This window comes from Pan troglodytes, chromosome 5 (genome assembly GCF_028858775.2).
Source record: "Pan troglodytes isolate AG18354 chromosome 5, NHGRI_mPanTro3-v2.0_pri, whole genome shotgun sequence".
In the NCBI taxonomy this organism is placed as follows: domain Eukaryota; kingdom Metazoa; phylum Chordata; class Mammalia; order Primates; family Hominidae; genus Pan; species Pan troglodytes.
In genome coordinates, this window is record NC_072403.2 from 173,349,751 (window position 1) to 173,364,229 (window position 14,479).

At 46.8% G+C, this 14,479-nt stretch overlaps 1 protein-coding gene across 3 annotated transcripts in view; it reads right to left on the bottom strand.

Annotated features, from left to right (window-relative positions):
• AGPAT4 (1-acylglycerol-3-phosphate O-acyltransferase 4) overlaps nt 1-14,278 on the bottom strand; it is a 139,286-nt gene extending 125,008 nt beyond the window's left edge. The window contains exons 1-2 of one of the 3 annotated variants that reach the window (XM_016956590.4): nt 13,453-13,609; nt 548-718 (exon numbers count right to left, since the gene is read on the bottom strand). The gene's annotated coding sequence lies outside the window, so the exon portion shown is untranslated. Of the gene's footprint in view, nt 1-547; nt 719-13,452; nt 13,634-14,032 lie in introns of those variants that run through there. The other 2 variants (XM_016956591.4, XM_016956589.4) reach the window with 2 other exon arrangements.
• Nucleotides 14,279-14,479: the final 201 nt, after the last annotated feature.

The following is a 14,479-nucleotide window of genomic DNA, read 5'->3' on the forward strand; positions in this document are numbered from 1 at the left end:
CCCTCTCTACACAAAATACAAACATTAGCTGGGTGTGGTGGTGTGCACCCATAGTCCCAGCTACTTGGGGAGGGCTGAGGCAGGTGGCTCACTTGAGCCAGGGAGGTCAAGGTTGAAGTGAGCTGTGTTTGAGCCACTGCATTCCGGCCTGGGTGACAAAGTGAGAGCCTGTCTCAAAAAAAAGAAAAAATAAATAAACGTCAGGGTTAGGACACCTGATTTCACCAGGCAGGGCCATGAGGAGGTCAGGAAATCTCCTTAGAGGAGTGCACACTGAACCACGTCTTCGCCTTCTAGAATTTCCTGAGCAGGGCTCACTCTGGTGCTCCGAGCTCGTGTATTCCGTTCCACCTGCCTGATGCCCTTCCCTCCCCCTTTTCTCCCACTGTTGACTTGCCAAACATGTGTTTATCCTTCCAAACCCTGCTTAAGCCAGCTCCTTCTCCTCCCTGCCTCCCGCTGAACAGTCAGGTGCATCTTTCCCTGTTTCTCATGGCCCCTTCTCTATTGGCCATGAAGCTCACTGTCACAGAATGTGGCCACTTACTCACTGCACGAGTCCATGAGACAAACAACAGAAAAGACCCGGCACAGTCCTGGGCCACATGACGTTGACAAGTGCTATTTCCCTTCGTGTGTATATCTGCCATCCCACGAAGCAGGCTTCCTCAGGAGCTGAGTGTCTTTCACCATCATATCCACAGTTCCCAGCACAGACCTGGCATGAGAGGTGGTTAATAAATATCCATAGAATGAATGAACTGAATGGTCAGTCACATTCACCACACTGCTCCAGGGAAACGCCCGGCTCACGGCTGACTCATGATGGGACCTGTCAGAGGGATGTAGCTGCTACCCTGAGACCGGGTAAGGCATCATCATTAACAAAGCCAACGGAGGGATATTTTACCTTCCACAAATCCAGCTAATCATGTAGTGTTTGTAAGCTACATGTGACATGGGACAAGTCAGTAATTGAGCTCTACCTCTTTTCTAGGAATACATGTTTGTAAGGGGGTTTCCTCCACCTGGTTTTGCCCTCTTTATTCCTTTTCTCTTTCTTTATGAGTGGACCTTCGGCTTCTGACTGCATTTTCCTAGCACAGAGCTGTGAATGCTGCATATCCAAAGAGGCTGGAGAGTGAACAGGCATTGACCTTCACACCTGGGTAGGGGCTCCTGGGCCAGAGACCCAGTTTGCCTGTATGAGCTGTGCAGCCCTGGGAAGACTGCTGACCCCCAGGCTCCCCATCTGTGAAATGCAGATAAGAAGAGTTCCTAGTCGAGGGCTGGTGGTGAGGATGATCTGTAGACCTTTGCCTGGTACATCATCTTAAATGTCGCTGTGGTCATCATTATCATCACTGCGCCATCACCACGGTCTGCGTCCTGGCTCTGGGTTTCTTTTTTTTCAAAGTCACCCTCTTCTTGCTAGCCACCCTCCTTCTATCCTGAGGTTCCAGTCCTCTCAGCCCATAATCATTTATAGAACTTAAAAAAAAAATGAGCCTGAATTGGTTGGTCCAAGGTGGGGCCCAGGGAGGCCTTTTTAAAATGCTTCCTAGGTGATCCTCATGTGCAGGCAATGTTGAGAACATGGGTTAGACTCTGCTGCCAGGACCTGAAAAGCGTGACGGAGCTGCAGCCATGGTGGCCAGCTGCCGCGTCTGTCCCTGCCACACAGGGGCTACTTCCCACTGCTGTGTGTGAGCTCCCCAAACCCCAAACTCTTCCACAGCTGGCTCTATACTAGCTCATTCCTTTTTTTTTTTCCCCTCCTCGTTATTCTCTCATAGCAAATAAAACTTGGTTTGCTTGTCCCTGGGCAAAGTCCCCAGCCTAGAGTTCCTCCTTCCACATCTTATTGTAAAAACACAGGCTTACTGGGGCTCTTAGGGGCTGAGTTCTCCCCTTCTGACCCACTGCAAGCTCTACCCCACTTCTTCCTTTGCTCAGAAGGTTTGGGTCCGATTATTCTTCAGTCCCACGGGGGAGTGAGACCCTCATAGTGAGGGGCACCCTTTGGGTAGCTTCTTGGGACTTGAACTGGCACATTTCACACACCTCTTTTGTTTTGAGTTCAAAAGATAACTCCAGTGAAAAAAACCTCTAGGAGAACATGAGGATAACGTCATAAACAGTGCTGATGACAGATGCCAGCAAGCCGTGAGAGCTGAGGTGGCCAGTCCTTGTCTGCAGGGAATGACCGAGGAAGAGAGGCCAGGAGGAGCAAAGCAAGCCCTGGGCTATTCCAGAGAAAGCGAGGGAAGGCCCACCAAGGTGAGTGACCAGAGGCAGAAGAGACAGACCCAAGCCACCCTCCATCCACCCCTCAGACCATCAGAAGAGACAGAGAAGGAAAAAGAGCAAAGGCAGACATATTCTCGGCGGCGGTGGGCGGGGTGCTTCTCACACCTGCCTGCCCCACCCCACCCCACCACCAAGATTCCCAGCCACCTTGGATGCTTAAGGAAGGTGCATTTCCCCTGATGAGGAAAGCCATATAGAAGCTGCTGAAGATCAGGCTCTCTTTAAAAAGACAAACAACAGGCTGGGCGCAGTAGTTCATGCCTGTAATCCCAGCCTGGCCAACATGGTGAAACCCTGTCTCTACTAAAAATACAAAAAATTAGCTGGGTGTGGTGGCAGGCACCTGTAATCCCAGTTACTGGGGAGGCTCAGGCAGGAGAATTGCTTGAATCCGGGAGGCAGAGGTTGCAGTGAGCCAAGATCATGCCACTGCACTCTGGCCTGGACAACAGAGCGAGACTCTCTCGAAAAACAAAAACAAACAAGAAAAAGACAACAGTTCAGCCATTGGGGAAGACAGAAGGAATGGAAAGCAGGAGATAAGTCCTAATGTGGCAAAAATTGGAACGAATATAAATAATTGAAAGAATTAGGCACCCTTAAAATATCTCTCTGGTCCTCTCCCCCCACCTCCTCTCAAACTTTAACCCTGTTATTCCTCTAGAGATGGAGTCCAAATGAGGATTTCAGTGACCCTCACAACATCTTCATTACATCAGCTGGTCTTAAGTAACTTCCAGATTTCCACATGATTTGGGGGGCCGTGATGGGAAGTTTCTGCACATTTTGAAACAATGGGAAATCTTTTCACCCTAAAAGAAAATTCAGGAAAATTTCAGGAAAGGCAAGAATATGAAATGCAAGTCCATGTAATTCTGTTACAATATTTAGTAAAATCACAGTGTGCTCAGGCATTGCTAGCTCTGTGGCTTTGGGAGGGTTAGTTAACCTCTCTGTGCCTCAGTTTCAAATTAGATTAGAGAAAATAATTGGCAACCCACAGGGCTGGGGGCAAGCTGAAATGAGATGTTATACAAAGCAGACAGCTTCTAGTAAGTGCTGCGTAACACATGTTGATTAGAAAGTACATAAATGATTACCTTATAAGGTGTAATATGATAAGTGACCATTTGGGAAGAATATGATTGGAAAGTGACCTTTTTTCCCCCTATATTTACTATCTCAGGGCGTCAAAGACACCCTCCATACAAGTTACCAAACCCTCCTGGCTTTCAGACCTGTGCCTCTTCTGCGCCTCCCCTCCCAGAGCTGCAGGATGCTCAGCCTCTCTCTGCTTCCTGCCATGCCAGCCCACCTCGTTCCTGTGGTCTAGGAAAACTCCAGCCTCCCGCCCTGTCCCACCTCACCCACTGGCCCACTCCTCTGGTCTCTGGCACTCCCTGAGAAGCGTGCACACTGGGACCAATACTCCCCACTTCCAGACCTAACGTGGGGGCTGTTCTTCTCTAGGAAGTATTTTAGGAAGCCCAGACTGGGCAGGGGTGGTGAGTTGGTCCCCCTGGTGTGCCCGTGCATCCCTGCCCTGCAAGTCTTATCCACTGCATGGGAACCCCTCGCTGAGGCTTCCGTCTTGCCCTCTGGGCAGCAGGCTCCTCAAAGGCACTTGCAGGGTCGGCTCCCTCTTTGTATTCCTGTGGGCTGAATGCACGGGCTCCCTAAGAAACGCTGAAAGGGGATTCTGGAGTTGGGTGGGGAGTTGGAATAACTGACCCCACTTCTGTTGACCTTTGAGAGCCTGAAAGCGAGAAGGGAGAAGGGAGATGGGAAGATAAAAGGGAGGGACACAGCAGTTATGGAACCCCTAGGGTCACCCAGGACTAGTTATGGGACCCCTAGAGTCCTCCAGGGCTGGGGAGCTGAAGCCTAACTTCAGGCAGGGCAGGGTGCTGGTCCTGGGAAGGAAGTAAAGGTGGCCCCTCCTGTAAGTGAGAAGCACCAGGGACGGAAAGGGAAAGAAAGGCTTGAAATACCAGCAACTGTGGGGATGGATGCTAGGTGGCAAATTAATACTAGTGAGACCTGGGTGGTGGACTAGTACCCACTGCTGGACTGGGTGGTGGATTAGTACCCACTGCTGGACTGGGTGCTGGACTAGTACCCACTGCTGGACTGGGTGCTGGATTAGTACCCACCGCTGGACTGGGTGCTGATTAGTACCCACCGCTGGACTGGGTGCTGGATTAGTACCCACTGCTGGACTGGGTGATTAGTACCCACTGCTGGACTGGGCGCTGGATTAGTACCCACTGCTGGACTGGGTGCTGATTAGTACCCATCGCTGGACTGGGTGCTGGATTAGTACCCACTGCCGGACTGGGTGCTGATTAGTACCCACCGCTGGACTGGGTGCTGGATTAGTACCCACTGCCGGACTGGGTGCTGATTAGTACCCACTGCTGGACTGGGTGCTGGATTAGTACCCACTGCTGGACTGGGTGCTGATTAGTACCCACTGCTGGACTGGGTGCTGGATTAGTACCCACTGCTGGACTGGGTGCTGATTAGTACCCACCACTGGACTGGGTGCTGGATTAGTACCCACTGCTGGACTGGGTGCTGATTAGTACCCACCACTGGACTGGGTGCTGGATTAGTACCCACCACTGGACTGGGTGCTGATTAGTACCCACCGCTGGACTGGGTGCTGGATTAGTACCCACTGCTGGACTGGGTGCTGGATTAGTACCCACTGCTGGACTGCAGGGGTGCAGCACTCACTGTGAAGGTCAAGGAAACAGTAATGAAATCCCCAGGTGGGAGCAGGTTTGTGAGTGCCTCTCTCAATTTGTTCTTGAGATATGTTAATCTGTTCACTCCAGGGAGGTTTGGAAAAGGAGGCTCCCTTAGCTGGTGGGTGGGGAGGGGAATGAGGAGGGCCTTTCTGCACAGATCTGGGTGTGGAAGGGGTCCTATCAGACCACCGAGCCTGGCCCAGTTCCTCACTGCACCGGGCTGCCTTGGTGCCAGCATGACCCCCATGCAGACTTATCAGGGCAGAAAGCACTAAATATTTGAATACTTTACGGCCACGTGTCTACTTTTAAGTTGGTTTACTATTATTTTTCAATTCCCATGTAAAGTATTTCTTCATTTAAATTAATGAATTGCCACTTTGGTTGGGACCCTATTAGTCCTCAGAAATGGGTTTGCTTTGATCGGATCAACCGGATTCCTGAGTGTACCTGACAGAGCCGGGAATTCCCCCTCAAGCAGTGGTTCTCAGCTGTGGGCAAGTTTGTCCCTCTAGGGGATTTTTGGCTGTCACAAGTAGGAGTGGGGTGACTACTCCTGGCATGTAACAGTTAGAGGCCAGGAACGTGGCTGAGCATCCGATTCTGCACAGGTTGGCCTCTTCCACAAAAAAGGATTAATGGGCCCAAAATCTCAACATCGAGATTGAGAAACACCTCGCCCTCAAGGAATGTCACCCTTGAGGCCCTGGCCAGGAGGCCAGCGATGAGGCAACCCTGATGACCTGACTTCTTGTGCCCATCTCTTCTCTAGGCCACAACACATATTCAGTGCTGGGTACTCTGCTCTATGCTACAAACGATGCGATTATACCTCCATGCCATCAATGAGCACCCAGAGCAGTTATGAAGAGAGGACTGTAATCATTGTCATGGAATGTAATTATGCATCTAGAAAGAGTGACTGTTTTATGAAGGGTGAATGGGGTGATGGGAGAGCGTCAGGAAAGCAGAGGCTGGAGGCAGATGCTAGAAATGGACTCACAGGCGTAGAAATGGTTCCTATGCGGGCTACCCACACAAAAGGCCGAAGAATCTGCTCACCATCCGCCTTGCAACCTGCCCTTCCCCCAGCAGAAAAGAGACAAGAAAAGAAATGAGCCCGATGACTTACTCCTGGGACGCAGGACACAGTCTGAGATGATTGCATTGATTGTCTGCTGATGGCTGCAGTATCCTGGGAAGAAGATGTGCTTGCATAGACAGATAGTTCTTTAAAATTTCATCCGCCTCGGTTAACCTCTACCCACAGAAGACTGACAGCTCACGAGGAGCCCATGGAGATGGGCAAGAGACCAAATTTCACTCCAGGATCAATTCAAGTCTCCCATTCTCATTTCAGAGTTGATCTAAGATAAGCACTGGCAGGGTCTTTGCAGATAATAATCTGCCTTTAAACTCCGTGGTGGATTTGTGGAAAGTCCACTGAAGAACAAAAAGCCTCTGACTCCATCCACCCACCGCCTTGGGAACTCTGAGAGCAGCCACCACAGGTGTCCTTGAGAGCAGCTGCTCAGTCAAGTTCAATCCTTGGTTAAACATTGGTTTTGAGAAGAGTTCATCTTTAATTTAATGTATGTACTGCATTGTCACTCAGATGGTTTTAATCACAAGGCCCTTTCCCTTCTCCCACCATCTCTGGCTAAACCATAATAAAAACAACACTCCCTGAAAACTATAGTAGCTTGTCTTATAAAGTACTGCTGTTAGTTTTTCTCCAAATTCTAAAGTACTACCCTTTCTTGCAGTAATTTTGCTGTTCTTAACAACTGGGATGAAAGGCATGCAAAGGTCTACACGGTAGAGATTTGTTCATTATTTGAAAAATATTAGCTGGGGGACGGGCGCAGTGGCTCACATCTGTAATCCTAGCACTTTGGGAGGCCACACTGGGCAGATTGCTTGAAGTCAGGAGTTCGAGACCAGCCTGGCCAACATGGAGAAACCCTGTCTCTACTAAAAATACACACGCAAAAAAATTAGTCAGGTGTGGTGGCGCACCCCTATAGTCCCAGCTACTCAGGAGGCTGAGGCAGGAGAATCGCTTGAACCCAGGAGGCAGAGGTTGCAGTGAGCCAAGACTGCGCCATCGCACTCCAGCCTGGGCAACAAGAACAAAACTCTGTCTCAAAAAAAAAAAGAAAAGACAAATATTAGCTGGGCATGTTAGTACACACCTGTAGTCCCAGCTACTTGGGAAGCTGAAGCGGGAGGATTGCTTGAGCCCAGGAATTCAAGGCCAGCTTAAGCAACAAAGTGAGACTGGCCTCTTAAAAGAAAGACCAGTCTCACTTTTAACATTTTAAACAAAACTAAAAAATAAATTTACCACACATCTGTTATGTGCCAGGCTCTGCACTGGGCATGGGAGACAGACTGTGGAATATGCCATGGCAAGGTGTGAAGGTACAGGGGAAAGCAGAGCCCAGATGATCTGGGTCAACGTCTCAGCTCTGCTCCTTCTTATGACCTAGCTGAGCTGCTTAATCTCCCTCATCTTTACTTTCTCTCTCTGTAAAATGGAGCACGATGAGAGTTTTCACACACTAGCTTTGTTATGAGGCTAAAATGAGTTAATAAATGTGAAGTCCATGTACTGGCACATAGGAGGCCCTCAGTGAAGGCAGGCTGTCATCATTCTTGCATATCCTGTAAGTCAGCCAGTCACCTCAGTGTCTCTAATGACCTCTGCATGTTACCTGGCATAAACTAGACTGAGGCATCATCTCCTACAGGAATTTCTTTTTTCTTCTATAAAAAAACAAAACGGGATACATGTGCAGAATGTGCAGGTTTGTTACATAGGTATGCGTGTGCCATGATGGTCTGCTGCACCTACTGACCCATCCTCTAAGTTCCCTCCCCTCACCCCACTCTCCAACAGGCCCTGGTGTGTGTTGTTCCCCTCTCCTTACAGGAATTTTAGTGTCTGGCTTCAAACTAACATAAAATTCAAAATGCACCTCTCGTCTTGGAGGATCCCACACAGAAATGACCATGAAGTAGTTATGATGTTTAACCTAAACAGAGCAGAGATGCCCGTTTCAACCAGAGTTATTAGGAACAGCTTCATGCTGATATCATCTGAGTTTAAAATAACCAAGAAAAAGAAGAACTTGCTAACTGTTTTCTCCCAAGGTCAGCCAAGCAGAGGAGTGTGGTTTTCCAGAGGAACTTTGTCATGTTGCCCGTATAATTTCCAGGCTGACGGTGGAACTTAAGTGGGGGAAAATAATTCTACTAAGAAGAGTTTCATGACATCAGAAAACACAGAAAGTGCTGCAACGAGGTCTCAACACTGTTCGTGTTGGGTCTCTAGAGCCTCCACTAGTTTCTGGATGCACTGCTGTTACTATTAAGAAAGCTGTAGGGGGTTGAAACCCACTTGTTTTTATCAGAGCAAGACAGAGACTTGCAGTGTATTATGGGAAATCAGCTCCAAAGGACATGAGGATATTCAGTGAACTAATGGGTATGTAATTGGACGCAGGTAGTTTTTCTTTTTTAAAATGCTATACTTTGAGTCGATGTGGGGGGAGCTGTTGTCACCTGGAAATCTATGAGTAATTCACTATGAATGGGAACCTTGAGAGATTCTCTCTCTCAGATTGTTCTTTCAGAAAGAGAATACACAAGCCTTCTCTTCCTCTGTGTCTCCTGCGTTAGAAATTCCACTCTTCCCATTTAGTTAATTAACAAATGTTTACCATCCTTATGCTCAACCAGCATGGAAGGTGCAAAAAATATATAAAATGGACAACAGTCAACAGCTAACCACTTGATCCCTCCCTGCCCAGCACAGTTTATGCTGTGTGTGAACAATTTATAAAATTGTTCAATGAAAGAAGTATCCTGTTTCATTAGCCAATAAATGCTTCTATTAGAAGTGATACCGCCAGGGCAGGCACGGTGGCTCACGCCTGCAGTCCCAGCTGCTGGGGGAGGGGGGCTGAGGCAGGAGGACTGCTTGAGCTTAGGAGTTAGAGGTTGCAGTGAGCCATGATGGCGCCACTGCCCTCCAGCCTGGGTGACAGAGCGAGACCCTGCCCACCCCCCAAAAAAATTCATACCCCCATGGTTTAGAGGCTGTCTCCACATTGTCTTCCTGATAGTTCTTAAGCTTCTTTAAGGAAAAACCAGTTTCCCATTTATTGCTATATCTATAATATACAGTGCCTGAGACATGATACTCAACACTATTTGTTGAATAAATGAAGGGATTGGGGGTGGATAGAGGACAGATGGATGTATCATGTATGTGTGAATGGATGAAGGAATGGTGACTGAAAGGTAGGACTTAGGATCAAAGGAAGAAGTAGAGCAAATTAGATCGGAGAAACAAGATAACGACAAACAATGAAACCAATGGGAAATCTTTGTGGAGCAAGAGTGTGCCAAGGAAAAGAAGACAGGTAGATGGATTGTTCCATGATAATGTTAAAACAAATTATACTCCTTTTAAGATATTTCCTCTTATTCAGTCATTAGAAGAAAATGGGTATCTGCCAGTCATGGGGTTTCCCTTGTAAACCCATTTGAAAACTATAACTATGTAAACTGTATCTTGTTTTGCTCACAGTTGCATCTGTGGGACCTGACACCTATTAAACACGTAATAAACAGCTGTTGAAGAAAGAGTTCATGCTTTAAGCTTCCTTTTTCCTACAGCCTGGCAGCCATTGCAGACCTTCCCAAGCCCATGCATGAAGCCAGGTTTCAGAGTTCCAGCGCTTCCTTTCCAAACTGATTCTCATACAAAGAATAATGAATTTGAGTTGCCCAAGCTCTAGGAAATGTTACATGATTATTATGATTATATTTCAAAATAGGAGTGATGAAAGGCATTTCTCCAAAGATTTAGAGGTCAAACACCATTCAGAAATGTGAATGTGGGCCAGGCACGGTGGCTCACGCCTGTAATCCCAGCATTCTGGGAGGCCAAGGCAGGTGCATCACCTGAGGTCAGGAGTTCGAGACCAGCCTGGCCAATACAGTGAAATTCTATCTCTAATAAAAATACAAAAAAATAAAAAATAAATTAGCTGGGCGTGGTGCCACATGCTTGTGATCCCAGCTACTCGGGAGGCTGAGGCAGGAGAATCGCTTGAACCCAGGAGGGGGAGGTTGTGGTGAACCGAGATCATGCCATTGCACTCCAGCCTGGGCGACAGAGCAAGACTTCATCTCAAAAAAAAAATAAATGTGAATGCGGCTTTGTCCCATAACCATCAGACCTCCTTTCCAGAATAAAGGAGACTGCACAAAACGTGTGACATTTACCAAACCCTCATTTGAGCATCCAATAATTTAAAACAATGGCAATGGCAGGAATTACGAAGATGACATTCCGGGTAAGTTCCTGGTTGCGTCTTCCCCAGTTTCATACCTGTTTAAAGTCTAGTGTAAGTCTGGCCTTTCGTTGTTAAGCTGAAGCTAAAAAAGTATTGGATTAGGAAGGATTCTGCCTTCTGTTCAGTCTTCTAACAGTCTTTCTTTTTCTGATTAAGAAAAACTTCTGTCCCCAATTTACATCTACTTATGCTTTCAACCAGCACAGAGTATACCTGCTCTACTTCTATACTAAAGACTGTCTTCTCCCTTCTTGGAGTTAAGAACCCTGAACCATGATCCATTTCTTACCATCCACCCTTGCTATCTAGGACACCCTCTCCTTCTTCCCTTGAACCGTCTGCCTCCTCTCCTGTAAAGCTTCAGCAGCAGGATGAAGACTCTCCGACTAGTATTCTTCTCATACTAATTGCGTCTCCTTGACTGGCTGTTGCCTCCCCCTTCCTTCCAGCTGGGTGCTCTGCTCTTATTTTCGCCACCTGTTTGGTGGATTTTAAGCTTGAGAGCACAGACTACAACTGCTGCCTTCTTCACCAACTTCACAGCAGAGCCTTGCAGACAGTGAAATCCCAATAAAATGACAACTGACTCACCCTCTGGGTGTCACCTCTGTCAGCCTCTTCCACGGGACTCTACGTTTACTTTATACTCACAGCTCCACTTACCTTCCCTAGGCCAAAGCTGCTAACTGCTTTAACCTCTACTCAGCATCTGAATATCAGACAGTGTTTTGTTTGTTTATTGGGTTTGGGTTTTTTGTTGTTTTTGTTTTGGCTGTGCTTCTGAGGAAGTCTTGCTCTTTTTCCTTTCAATTCTATTCCATTAGGCTTTTTGCTGTGAAATTTTGAATCTGGAAACTCAAGAGAACCGACATCACAGACTTTGATTTACATGCTGTCAATCTGCTTTGGAAGGTCATGTGGCAAATCTGCCCTTGAGGACCATTTTCAGGCAGGAAAAACAGTAATTTCAGCCTGGCTGCTTTTCAGAATTCTTTGCAAACATCAGATGCTCACAATCCAACCGTTTCTCTGTGTACTAACATGTGCTTTTCAAAATGAGTGTCATATTCTTTTTAGTAATACTTTTCTGTGTGTTATGCCCTTTAAATAGTTCTCGTCTTTAACTCCATGTGGCTCTGGTTTGTTTTGTGCCATGCTATTTTGCCCCATTTTCAGGTAACTTTTCTACCTGAATTACTTAGGACCTCTGGATTTATAGCAGATTTGATAAGACATAGATGATAGCATATTTAGATAAGGATCACAGCAAACAGAACCTCACTGAAACCACCCATTCTTCCTGCTTCCACATGGCAGGGTTGCTCAAGGTTTATAAGTAATGATTTTGGCTTTAGCAGCCGGAAGGTATGAGGGCTAAGTGACCTTCACACATGTTTATCTTAAATTATAGATAATTTTAAGAGTCATGAATGGGATTACTACTTATCTATTTTATAAAAGCTAATTATTTGGGATGCCCATCAGAAGAATGGTATCCCTTATCAAACGCTTCCTTAGACGTACTGAATAAAAGCATCAGTTTAGCCGGTACCTGTTAAGAGGCCCACTAGGACTATGTCTTTCTAAGAGATGTGTTATTTGATTCTAATTATAATTAACTTTGCTTATTACTAAGTAGATAATAATTTTCTCATTTCATATTTTTTCTGAATATCAGTTTTTCTCCCCATAGAGAACATTCAGAAGATGGAATCCTTCTAACGTAGAACTCAAGATGTGTGCCCTGTTCTCCCTGCCCGCCTCCCATTTCCCTAAACACACACATATACATACACACACACACACACACACACAAACACACACATTCTCCCTTCTCTCAAGATACTTTTTTTCCAACTGAGAGTCGTTGACTAATCACAGATGAGTTAATCCTTCCACAGTTTTGAAAAAGTCTAGCAACCCTCACCTTGAAGAGAGTGAATAGCGTGGCTAATCCATCTAAGAACAATGCACGAAAACGAAAAACGGAGAATCCTGCCCGGCAGTTAATTTGTTACTCATACTTGTTGAACTTAAGATTTGGAGCTAAATAAGTGCAGATGAGAGCAAAGACCCATCTTTTAAATATTTAAGCTTTTAGGCAAACCTGGGCAGGCAATATCACATTTATCAGTGCGAATTCTCCAATGCTCTCTAAAACTTTATTTCAATGATCTCACCTCCTGTAAGGAATTAATTCCCCCTTAGCTTGACCACAGGATCAATATCGTATCTTAAGAAGTGTTTAGGTTTTCTTAAAAAAGACCAGACACTGAAGACTTACATAAACATCAAAGCATTCCTTTTTTAATTCCTCGATATGGAGAAATTCATAGGCCGAAAATTAGGTAAATAGAGAGGTAATTACCAATGCCTGTTTCCTTGACAACTCCCCTCCCCCACCCCTCCTGTGATAGGGAAAAACCAAAATGAAAGTGAGGAGGGGTAGCCACAAGCCATGCTGGATTTTAGCAAACCAAAGCAAGAAGCAGAGCAGGAAGCTGCAAACTAGACACAAAATACAAATAAATCAATGTATATCGGGGCTGCATATTGTGTAGTATTTTTGTGGTTGCCATAGAAACGTCAGCGACGGAAGAACATGTTGCATGACACAAAAGAGAGCAATATGTAATAGGAACATTCCACCCCCCCCCCACCACCCCCCGCCCAGCTTCGTCTATAGCAGAGAAAATGCTTTAGCCCCGGGAGGGGGCTGGGTGGGTGGGTAAATGAAGCCAGGAACAGCAGCTTGAAATCACAGCCCAGAAAGGGACGCTCACCCGGCCCAGCACAAAGCGAGGGTCCTTTTGTACCAGCAGAGCCTCTCTTCGCCTCCCTCCAGGCGCCCCCTGCACCTTTCCCCCGCCCGCCTTGCACTCCCCCTCCCCCGGAGCCTACCCTTCCAGAGGTCCTAAGGAAATCCAGCCCAGGAAAGAAAAATATGATAGGAAGAGGAATGCAAACATCAGCCACACCCAGCGGGGAAGGTGCCTGCGAACGGCACCAGGACCACATACCTCCTTCCTGGCAGCCTTTGGCACATGGACTTAGAAACCAGAAGCTGAGATGGAGCCGGCTGGGTTCAGAAATTGCCACTAGTTTATAAGAGCTGTAAGTCAGCCAACACTGGAAAGAAAAAGCGAGACTCCACCCATGGGGTGGACCCTTCAGGAAGAAAAAAAAAAAAAAAAGTGGTCCTCAGCTGACGTCTCTCCCCACCCATGTCACTTCCTTTTAAAGCTACAAGTTAGCAGTTGCCGAGAGGGAAGAGCGAGCTGGTGTAATATGAGTCACTCCCTTCCCCTTCCAATTAGTGTAAGGCAGTGCTTCAGTTGGCTTCACGTTTGAAATCGCTTTTGAAATCTGGCTCGGGAAGCTGCCAGGATAAAAAAAAAATCAAAGCCCCCTAGAAGTGGCCTTGCTTTCTCTCCCCTTTCTCCCAAATCCTGTTGCATCCCTGCGCCCTGACGGCTCCTCCAACCTGAACCCAGACTCCGGCTCCGTCTGTGTTGCAACCTGGAAATTGTCCTCAGTTGGCTCATTTTTAATTCAGCAAGCGTAGGATCAATATGCCCACCCTCAAAACTCTCCCCTCACCTCTCCTCGGTCCGCTGTGCTGGAAGGAGATTGCGTTGCACTCAGAAGAGTCCAAATCATCTTAAACAAAATAAGCCTCAGCACTCAAGAGATTGAGATGTTATGAAGTGGGATGAAAGAAGCTTGGAGGTCGATTGATGTATTTTCTGTTTTCAAACCTTAGCACCACGGTTGATTACCACTGCACAGGCGTGCACACACATACTGTCGCATGCTCACATGCACGTGGCATTTACACAGTGTATCAGAGAGGGTCTGGGCAGACCTTTATAGTAAAACGGTGTCGTCACAATTTCAAAAAAGGGTGGGCTGTTGAAAGTCCAGAAATGCCAGGATCCAGAAAATTATTTCAATTTCAAAATACTGAGGTGTATTCCTTTCAAATGTCCACTATTACAGCCATTGTCAAAATAATATTTAACTATTTACTTGACTCCTGGGTTAACC